General features: G+C 41.0%; 1 long non-coding RNA gene across 1 annotated transcript; it reads right to left on the bottom strand.

Annotated features, from left to right (window-relative positions):
* Positions 1-1,069: 1,069 nt before the first annotated feature.
* On the bottom strand, positions 1,070-9,070 carry LOC128076221 (uncharacterized). The gene is made up of 3 exons (XR_008204283.1): positions 8,923-9,070; positions 8,199-8,350; positions 1,070-4,240 (listed from the first exon to the last, which is right to left on the bottom strand). It is a non-coding gene; the product is annotated as an uncharacterized LOC128076221 (long non-coding RNA).
* Between the last annotated feature and the right edge of the window lie 2,512 nt (positions 9,071-11,582).

Raw genomic sequence — 11,582 nt, forward strand, 5'->3', positions numbered from 1 at the left:
GTAGATCGGCTCTTTGAACAAGTGTTTCAGAAATGATCAGTAAGGACTTGGCAACAGTTGGGTGTCCTTGGCCCAGAGTGCTATAAACAAAAATACCTGCGTATTGAGCTTTTCTCCTTTTACATGAGATTTTGTGCAGGAGACTTAATTAAAGTTTTTGTCAAAGTGTAAGAAGGTCAATAGGATTGATCCATAACAAGTTTTCAGGGTGAAAATGAAAAAAGCTGTTTGATCTATGTTTTAGGAAAAAAAAAAAAATCAAGCATATAAAGCGTAGTAGGCATACTAACTTGCTAGTGTAAAAGACAACTGATAAACAACTCCATGGTTGTCCAAAGGGCAGCAGAAAATATAAAATCCACAGATTATTTTAGCCATTCTTCTTGAGTTCCAAGGCTGTTTTGTTGTTAGCTGATTTTCTAATAACAAACAAGAGAAAGTGATGGAAAATTTTTCAGCTCTTTCAGAAGGCAGCTCTCTTTCACTACTCCTTTGTAACAAAGCCTCTCAACACACAGCCTCTACATACTCAGTCCCTCATGTCTTCTTCCCTGGAAACTGAACTAGAAAGGAAACTCAAATTAGATTCAGGCAGTGATGAACATTACCATTTTGGTGATCTGAAGCTTGTCAAGCCTTCTTATCCTTTCAGTGAACATCACATTACCCTGCCACTGGACAAAGATTTGATGTGAAATGACACTTCACTGTGCATTTAAAGGACAGACAGACTGTTCTGCCTTAGATGGGAGGAGAAAGAACAGAAGAGAAAAAAGGATTATTCGTGTTCATGGACACAGGCAAACACCAGCACTTCTCTACATATCGATTTTGTACCCTTCTGCACAGCCTTTTTTTTGAGAGTGTTGGGACATGACAGAAGTAAACGTCAGTGAAATAAATCATTTGGTTTTAAGGAATTCAAGACAAAGAATAAAAAGAAATTCAAGTGATTCAAGAAATGCATTCAGGGAAACATTTTAACCTAGAAATTAGCCACAAGAAAATTGTTTGGGTATGTGAAATAACATCCAAACTACATTTTAATTTTTATTGATCCCATTAAATCTTGAGTCCATCCTTTCTATACAGAGTAATTTCCAGTGCAGAATAGGTTCTTCTGTTTGCAGAACAGGTAATAGAAGGAAAAAGACGATCACAGCTTTATTTGGTGGGAAAATCTCAGCACAACACCAGCCTTCAAGCCCACCCCAAGAATGGCACTGAATAATACAGAAATACTTCTCATTTCTGCAGACTTTCAGTGCAGAATCTGGAAATACTTTAAGGTATCCATTTCTTAAATTTCACTAATGAAATGATAGGGGCATGCACATCTTCTGGATTTAAAGAAACAAAAAACTATGTAAAGATACGTGGTTACATTCCTTTTTGGGGAGAGAAGGGAAAATGACTAACTTCAAGTCTTTCTTACAGGACTATTCAGATGTCCTTTTTCTGCAATCTGAGTTTTTGATATCCATCTTCATTGCACCCTAATTTTACCATGGTTTTGTTCCTCCATTACCCAGGTGAAGCAGGTTTGGCCCCAGTCTTTCCTCCTGCCACTTCACCCAGACACCCCTCAGCAGCCCAGATAATTTCTGTGGTGATGCAGGTTTTTGAAAAGAAATCAGAATCCCCACAGTGCAAAAAGAAGAGCCGGCCAGGACACAGCCATATCCCTTAAGTCAGTATCAGCAGAAGAGACTCAAAGTGATGCCAGGCTCCCTTGCCCACTTGCTGCAGTACTTCACCCACAGCAGCACAGCAGTTCCTGGTGCTGCACTTGGCTCAGAGCAGAAAGGGGCATTGCAAGGTGAGGAAGGAGCAGAAGGAAGAAGTGCTTGCCCTGCTTTGAGAGAAGGGGCTCACGACTTTACAGAGCTGCCCCATTGTTTAGGAAGAGTTTCACAGAAAACTCTGATTAAACCTGCAAAGCTGCTGGGAAGAGCTGCCCAGTGTCACAAAATGAGTGGGCTGAGCTGGAATCTTTCTCGTCCGTTCTTCTGTTTGCTTAGTTTGCTCAAGGAGTTTTCAGGACCATCCACCTCTCTGAAACGCTATCCCTGTGTCACAACCACTTCATACAGGCTGTACGTTTGACAGTTTCTCTGTCACAGATAAGCAGCAGGTATGACAGCAAGCACTATCATGCCATATGCTTCATTTTCTTAAGTGAAAAAAAATGGTGCTGATTCATCAGTAAGAGCAGCTATTTTCTCGAACTGCAAAGCTTGCTTTCACTAGGTGTCAATACGTCAAGATACCAAACCAAGATGGGCCATGCCTTCACCTCTGTCAGCTGATTTGAACTCCCAAAAAAGCAAAAAAGGAACTCTGTCTGGTCAAGGTGACTGCATGGTGTACTGCTGCCACAGCACCTTCCATCACATCTGTCTCTCCCACAGGCCTCGCTTGTGAGAAAAGAAAGGAGCTGCATAACATACCATGGTGTCAACTCAGACCTTCTAACATTCCTCCATTAACTTCAGTAGGTACATTTCCCAAATTCAATATATACCATGAATTAAACAGCTAAGAATTGTGAGCTGCCCTTGTAATTTTTTCTGCCTACAACTCAGAATGAAATGTACTCCTTATAAAGGGCACTTAATGACTGGTCCTAGAATTGGACAAGTTGGGGGACCTTCCCATTGGCCTGGAGACTGTAGTAAGGTGATGCTCAGAGTCTCAAATTCAGTTTCAAATGCACTGTTTCGCTGGCACAGCCTCTCAGCTGACTTCATTTTTTACCTTTGTTGAAGAGTGAAGTGACCATTCTGTTCCAAATCTCCCCACCTTCCTCTACACATTTCCTAAAGCATTTTTTCAATGCAGAAAAGTGGTTATTGCACTCTGCACATGCTTGTGACACTTGGCTTCAAAGAAAGAACTGCAAACCCCTCTTCCTGAAGCAAAACAGTTAATTACACTAAGCTAGTTAATAGCCTTTCATCATCAAGGACTGGTTCTTCCGCACACACAGGGACAGAATCCATTAATTTTTATGTATATCCTTTTATTTATCTTTCTCCTACCAGCTGTATGATAATTTATTCTCTGTCACTGTTCTTAACTCGTGAGTTCATTTAAAGTGTGATAGCAGTAGAAATATATTAACAGTTTCCAGAGAATAAAATCTTTCTGAAAATGGAATCCAGCACTTTACTTTTACAAATACAGAATTTAAACCTTTTGCACTTAGCTTAATTAATTAAGTCCATACGGAAATCACCCAAGCAGCGCTGTATGGCACAATGTGTATGCTGATACCTAATTATCATCAATTCAGGCAGAACAAAGAAGCCAGAAAATTGCCTCAATATAAAAGGTATGTTGGGATTGGCCAAGGAGCGAGCAGAGCAGCCCCACACCAACAGGGGCTGCTTCGAGGTTTCTGGGCTGTGATCTCTCAAGCTAAGGCTGCTGCAGCCAGAAGGAACAGACACTGTCTTTTTCCCATCTATCCCTGCACGCGCATCCCACCTCCTCTTCTATGTCATACACTGTTTATTTAGTTTACCGATTCAGCTGAAAAGTGAACAGGTTTGGAAAAGCCTGGCAGTGGAAAGTAAGCCCGTGGAACTGCACCTTGGGCCACCACAAGGTTCTGAGATGTCAGAGAAGTACCCCGACGACCTTCCAGGGCCATGCTGCCTCGTGCCACAGCCAGGGCAGGATGCGAGGCCCTGAAGAACAGCCTCATCCATGCCCCAGCACACTTACCCTGGGTTGCTGAGCTCTGCAGGGCTTCTGTGAGCTTTCAGCATTCAGCTCCCTGTTGGTTTTACACACCAGTAACACAGCCGTCAGCAATGCTTTTGCAGCATGCAGAAGCGACAGCCTCTTCTCTCTTGGGAAGCGAGTTTGTAAAAGAATTCTCCTTTAGCCGCCAGTCCTGCCAGTCAGCACGGCAGGGACACCGTGCGCCCCGCCCTCACGGCAGCCACGTTGCGGGGCCCGGGCCTCTCGCCCTGTGGTGAGGCAGCATCCTGGGCCCCGTCGCGTGGTGTGGGCAGCCTTTTCAAACCGATATTTTCGCTCCTCCTTTCTCCTCAGCACCTTCAGTGTCATTAGGAGTAGTTAGAAGATAATTAGTCAGGAAAAAGCTGTCCGATTCTTATGTAAAAGAGCCACTTGGCAGAACAGCTTCCAGAAACAGCCGCTGCTTGGTGTAAACGGCCTTGCAGAGCACGGCAGCGCCAAGCAGAATCAGAGATGGCAGTCAGCTCCTGAGCTGCAATGAAGACAGGAGGGACAAACTGACATAAAGCCCTGCCAAGCTGAGAACTGCCAGTCTCCCCCAGTGGCTGTGGAGGGCTGCAGGGAAACCTCTGATATGAGCAAATAAGCAAAAGAAAACTGAACGTGGGGAAAAGTTAGGAAAAGATACACATCCACATTCCATCCTAGCAATCATTATTATTGATTTCACTGCTGTCTTTAAGGGATGAATCTATTACAGGAACCAGTACTTGGCAAAATTACAAAGAAACACATGCTTTCCCATAAGCAGCTATAGACAATTGCCCATCTCTATTTGTTTGTTATAACTCTCAAGATCCAACCACTATCTGGAAAAAACATTTCAATATTGACATCCGCTTTAAGCAAACATGTAGTTAAGGAGGAAAAAAAAAAAAGAAAAAGAAAGAAAGAAAGAAACCAGTGAGAGAGGAAGTATAAAGTAAATTCTTCTAATTCTCTTTCTAGTTAAACAGGTATGTTTTCACGGCAGCACTGGGTGGAAACTTTCTGCTTCCAACAAGAAGAAACTAATATGCAGTAGTCAGTATCCTAGTGGAGAATAAATAGGTACCATATTATGTATAGAAAAGTATCTCAGTCTTCTTGTTCACCTGTCACACCCTTGCTGATAAACAGTTAATTCAGTAGAGCATTTAAAGGTCAAAGGTTTCTCAATTTTAAAATTACAGTTCTATTAATCAGCCTGCTTTGTCTAGGATTGATTTGTATTTTTAAATAAAAGAGATGTAAATCCCAGAGTTTATTACATAGGCCTTACAGTGATTTTATTAAACATGTCTCAGATGGTTTTCCTCATGTCTAAAAGTGTGGCTGTAAAGTCACCTGCCACAACTAACTCAGAAAGAACCCACTGTGTACAAGCTGGTCAATTCCACATGGCTCCATCTCGCTCAAAGCATGTTACACACCTATATGAACCAAAATGTTCATCTTCAGTTATTACACAGTTGTACAACATAGCTGCCCTAAGAAAAACAAGAGACGTTTTTTTTAGTTCAGTTCTGTGTACCAGACCAAAATGCAAAAGCACTTTCTTTTATTTATTCCAAGATCAAACTCTCGGAGCTTTTCAGGTTAACTAGATTATTTCTGAAATTCTGTTCGTATATAATAGAAAATTGCTGCATTTCAGTGTAATTCTTGCTTCTCCAAAATGCAATGTCAGTAAAGCAGGGCTGTAGTAACAAAGTAAAGGGCTGTACTAACATGGAAGTAGGCAGTAGCACAGGCCCACCATGTGCTGCCATAGACATCAAATTAAATACAATTATGGAAAACCTCTAAGGAATTTTATAAAACATAATGGGCTTTTTAGAACTGATTATTTAGAGCAAGATTATTTTTCTTCTAACTAGTACTACAAGTTTCAAGAATTTCAAAGCTATCTCAGTCTCTTTTGAATTCCATCTGCTTTCAGAATCACTTCTATAAAATCCTGTTTCGGCCCAGTGTTAGCCAAAACCTTTCTCAAGTACCCAAGTTTAAACATCTGACTTGCACCACCCCAGCTCCTGAGAGCACTTCAGCTCATGTTAATTTTAAGCACATGTTAATTTCAAGCACATACTGAAGGCTCTCCTGAGCCAATGCTAGTAAGAGCTGTGGCTGTACGTCCTTGGCAAGGGGATTTCTTCAGATTCAAAGCACTTGGACCCTGTTTTTACTAACATTGCAATAGTCTGCCTTTGCCCCCTGACAGAAGATGAAAATCCACATGGCTGTTAGCTGGAAGGGACCATGAACCCTGCCGAAGCAGCTTTAGGTCCCACATGTGCCACTGAAGGCATATTTCTACCACTGCCACCCCTGGCACTTCTCTACTACCCATTTCCCTTACCAAGTTATACGTGTTGCAGCTGCATCTCCATATCTGCCTTTCTGCATACAGAGAGAGATGAACCACAGCAATAAAAATGAATCTGAGTTTACGAGCAATATTGTTTGCTCCTAATGTTTGGAAGCATTAATATTTTAGAATTTACTTCATCCCTTCAAAAAAGCAGTCTCTGCCTCAAATAGATTCATAGCATAAGAACTTCAGTTTAAGCTGCCCAAAAATTAGAAAGCAATCCAGATTCCACAGTTGCCTGTTTTACAGCACAATGGTTCATCACATATAGGATTGTAAAACTGCACTCCTATGTGCGGGCAATTTTAACACCTGGGGAAGGCAGGAAGCTGAGCTGTACAGATCCATGCTCAAGTTTCATGCCCGTGCAGAACAATCTTGAAACAGGATTGCCAGCAAACCCTATGCAAATGATAGTAAGTTATGCACTTTCACAACTTTTTAATTAACAACAATCACGATGACATCCATGCTAGTGAATAAACGGTGGTGTTCTGTCACACAGTTGTTAGTTTTCTCCTCGCAGCTCAACTTATTTGAGTGCTTTTGCAAGGAACTCCAGCATGTCCTACTGGGCAGCAGAACACACAGAGAGAAGAAAGCTGTTAGCAAGTCAATCTTAACGTGATTTATTTCCAAGTGGCAGATACCAAGCAGGTAGTATATATTTATCATTTGGACAAGGCCTCAATAAAGACAAATTTGGACTGTGAGTATTTCTAAGAAAGAGCTCAGCTACAGATACACCAAAGCTCACTTTGCTGCTTAATTAGACGCATGCTTCAGCTGGTCTAGCTGGAGGTTTTAATATAGTTGATGTTTGTATTCAGATATGAATTTTACTACTAGCAGTTTAAAATATGAGTGCATTGAGGCCAAAGAGTGCAAAATCCTTTTCAGACTGTGTTTCCAACACCAATAATTAGTAGACATTACACATCAAAACACAGTTCCTGAGACAATAATTAACGTCTATTTATTTCCTGAATAAAGGTACTGTAAAATCTCATTAAAATACATGAGCAGCATTGAATCCTGTTGAAGACTCGGAATAAATGACCAGTTTAGGACAATACAAGCAAGGTGTTGGAAGTATTTCTGGTCACCGTGAAATGGGGGAGGGGAGTGGGAGAAGCAAAGCGGGGTAGAGGAAGAAAAAAGCAGGAGCAAGTTTCATTTTGCTAAAAGAAAATAATACACTAAGCTTTCTTTTGTCTATGCCTACTAGCTGGCTATCCATCATAAAAATCATCTATTATTCACTGTAATTTAAAATATTTTCTGTGCTCTGTGGTATAGTTCCCCAGTTTCTTTGAGACTAACCTAGAGTCAACCTAATAGTCATGCACAGATAATCTTTCTTTCAAGTCAATGGGAGCTCTGGGAGCACACAGGTTGCAGAAATGAGGCTGAGCAACTCCATGGGATTTAAATACACATGTTCCATCAAAATGAATGAAAGGTAAACCTCCTGTGTGGCTTGAAAATCTCAATTACTGTTCTGAACTTAATTCAGTGATAAAAGTTCCCATCGTTCATCTGCTCAATAATATGTGGAGCTGCCATAGGACAGCATGCTCTGTGGTTGTCTATTAGCTTTGTAAAATACAAACATAACCAACCTGACTCTAATGTCAAATCTCAGTTATAAATAATTCTGTTCTACCAAGTGACTGCCCACGTGTCCAGCATTACACACGTAATGAAAATCAAGTTCTTTGCTTGCCTACTCTGCCATCAACCAGGAATAACTCATCTGATGTCAAGGGAGCCACGTGGAGTAAACTCAGTTCAAGTGCAAAGAGGAAAAAAAAAAAAAGGAAGCGTCTGATCTGTGATTTCTCACAAACTCCTGAACCCACTGTTCTTCTAAAGGCAAAAAGTTGCCTTAATTCCTGTCCTTTCACAGGTATTGTTAGAACAGCCTTTCTAAAGAGAGTTTGCAAAAGCAAGGATGCCAACCCACTGCAGAGGAGCACAAAAATATCCTGAGCACTTTCCCAGTTCTCACAGTTCCCATCACTAACAACATGGATGTCTGAAGGGAATCTAGAGCTTAACTGCACCAGGTACTTACTAGCTGGAGAGCTGGCAAGCACCCAGACCAGACCCAGCAAGCCTTCTGCTGGGGATGACAGATCCACTTCCTACATAAACTGCAAGCCATATTTACAGCTGTTAGGTCTTCTTAAAAATACAGAAGCTTGACGATATATTTTAAAACAGCTCCTAGAAAAAAAAGAAAAAAAGATTTTTGCTAGCGTATACTGTTCTCATGTGCTTCCCTCCAACCCCTTTTTGAGTGAAAAATCAAACAAGAAATCTGCACAGGGCTACATAGAAGTGTTCTTTGCACCAAGAGCCCAAAATATTTAACGTGATGTGATTCAGACAGGTTGTACAGGTAAACAGCCCTTCTCCTAGTGACTGCCTAGTGCCTCCCCTAGCCTGAAGAAAGCCCTGTTTTCTAAAACCTTTTAGGCACCTCGAAGTATTATAAGCAGTAATAAGCTCTTATCAAGCTTGTGTTGTAGCACATCTTCTTCCTTAACAAAGGAGACCAAAAAGACTTAGGAAACCTCAGGGAGAAATGGCTCTGGGTAAGGCCTAAACACAAAAGCTGAATACTCTCATGGGAAAGGAGAGACAAAGGAAAACACAAAGGATAAGCTTCTGTACAAGTTAACAGAAAGAGAACCTAACAAGCAGCCATATTTCAGGTTATCACAAAACTCACGTAAATGCATTAAGTCATTTATTTCTGAAAAGAACATGAAGATTAACCCAGCCCATCTTGTTACCTGCATGGTGCTCATTAGTTTCACTGAGAATTCACAGCAGAAAAACAGCAGCTGGAAAGGCTGCCAAAGCCTAAAGGAGCTGCCTAAAGCCAGGGTAGACTTGACTGAAGACCTCCACCTGATTCTTCTTCACAGGAGGAATGCAATTGAAAAATTCCAGCCTGACAGGTAATTTGCATTGTTGAATGATTACATATAATTTAGCAGCTTTTTAGCTTTCCTTGATGCATCTGTGTTAGGCAAGTGTGGCAACACAGGTCAGCTAACTTAAGCTAAATACCTCAAAATGCAAGCAAAGGGGAATTTTTATTTTATTTTATTTTTCTTTTTTATAAAAAACACATCAACAGGCCTTCAATGTCAGCATTAAAATTCTGTGGTCTAACCTCACTAGGCAACAATTGTGGAATGCCAGGTGTCAGGCGGATCGGGAACTGTAATGATTTATACAGCCAAAGAGTTTTTCATCTCAGCATTTACTGAGAATTTTAAAAGCACTCTCCCTTTTACCACGGATGGATCTTAAAAATAGTAATCACCGCCTGGTATACTTCACCAACACTTAAAAAAACCCAACCAGACGAGGTTGTACTTTGCATTGAGGCAGAACATCAGTAGGAAAGGAAGTACTATGTACTGTGTGCTAATGTAAGTAGACACATGGAAAGAGAAAGACATGAAACAGTTTAGAGGGCATTATATAACAAATGTTGGCAAGAGTTGGCTTTTTAACAGCAGTGGCTTCAGGAATTGGGCAGGAACCCATTAGCTAGCAGGTGCTGAGATGAGAATAAATTGCTTATCTGTCCCCGCTGCTCAATCTCAGGAGAGATGCTGTATCGTGTCATTCAACTTGCTGATCTCTTCAGACAGATTTTTCCAGTGAAAAAAATGTAGTGCCAAAAGTATTGGTTTACTAATAGGGAAACATAGCTTCTCTGAATTGACATTTCTATATGCTGAGCACATAGGGATCCCCTTGGGAAGACACAAGTAGCGACTGTTTTCTGATTAATTAATCCACACATCTCTTCTTTCAGCTACATCTGTATACATCAGTACTGACATCAAGTTGTCTGTTAACTTCATCAGAAGTATTTCCTTTCCCTGAATTTCCCAGGGGTGTATCAGTACCTGCTTCCCTAAATAAAAGTGGCAGGCAGATGCAAAGTGGGTATCAACTGACTCTCCCATTCAGCATATCTACCGTGCAGACAAGAGTTCAAAATGGTTATTAAAAGGTCAGAGAATCTTCCAATTGACAAGGCATCAAGTTCAGGTGATGCTCATTCAAAAGTGCTAATAGAAATGGGGACCAAAATTGGAAAACCTGCAGGAGACATTTTGACAAGCTCAACCAAATAAGGAATCCTGGAGGACTAACATAAAACTGTGTTTTAAAATGACCCAAAAACAAACAAACATAAGAAAATATTTACAGACTATTTTTCAAGAATATTTTGAGCATTATTTTCATGGTTCAGAACATAGAGAAGTCAGGCTACTTCAGTATCTCGAGCAGATGATACGGTTCCAAGAAAGCACAAGCCTCTCTTTTTTTGCTGCCTCCTGCTCCTTGCAAACTAGGTCTTTGCTTTCTTAGTAGAAGAAAAACCCTGTTAGAGGGATCACATTTAATGAAAAGGGGCCAAAATGGAATTCTGACAGCATCAGATGTCAGGAGTTGATGCCACTCCTTATATATTATTGTATTCAGAAAATCCTACAAGTACTCAGCCAGAGAAAATTCCCTGACTTAAAATCAATACTACACTGAAGTCCTTTATCCTGCCAGTAATTGCTGTTTGCATGCAAAGCTGATGCATACACCTTCAGTGGGAGGAAAATTAGTAAGAGTTTCCCTATATTGACAGAAAAAGAATGAACTCAAGTATCTGTTCCTAACACTTTTTTCAGGGATGGATTGTGAGGAAATGGTAATGGCTGCAAATCTTGCCGTGAAAGCCATGCAGAACAGCACGTTTCGTTTCTTCAGTGAACTGCAGATCTCTAGATTGCAACTGCCTGCATAAATCACGTCAGCCCATTCTGCTGTGTTCACATGTAATTCCTTATGTATGTGCCCAAAACATGCAGTTCTTGCATGCTGTAGAGGGATGCCCCATTACCTTAAGGTACACAGGGAGGCATCAAGCTAGCGATCAGAATGGAAACCACAAATACCTATATAGAGACAAGTTCTTCTAACAAAATCTGATTAAATGAAGAGATGAACATTTTAATGCTTCTCTGAGCTGCCCAGACTGTGTGAATTTAGAAAAACTGGTCAGGAAGTACAGCTATTACTAAGGTCACTGGTGTGAGGATAGGTGTCTTTTCTGAGAATAGCTAAACTATCCACATTTCAAGTTCTTGCTTCATAGACATCTCATTTCAATCTCATTCGGATTGGATGGGGCCCTGGGCAGCCTGGTCTAGTATTAAATGGGGAGGTTGGTGGCCCTGCATGTGGCAGGGGGTTGGAGATTCATGATCCTTGAGTTCCCTTCCAACACTGGCCATTCTGTGAATCTGTGATTCATTTTTTTCCTGTTAACAGGCACTGCGCCCTGTGGCACACTGGTGAGGCTACATGTATGCACCACACTCCCTGCAAAAAATCTAAATCCCACATTGCTGCAAACACCGATTTACTAAGT

The sequence above is a fragment of the Tympanuchus pallidicinctus genome, unplaced genomic scaffold, assembly GCF_026119805.1.
Source record: "Tympanuchus pallidicinctus isolate F22 unplaced genomic scaffold, pur_lepc_1.0 scaffold13, whole genome shotgun sequence".
Classification (NCBI taxonomy): Eukaryota; Metazoa; Chordata; class Aves; order Galliformes; family Phasianidae; genus Tympanuchus; species Tympanuchus pallidicinctus.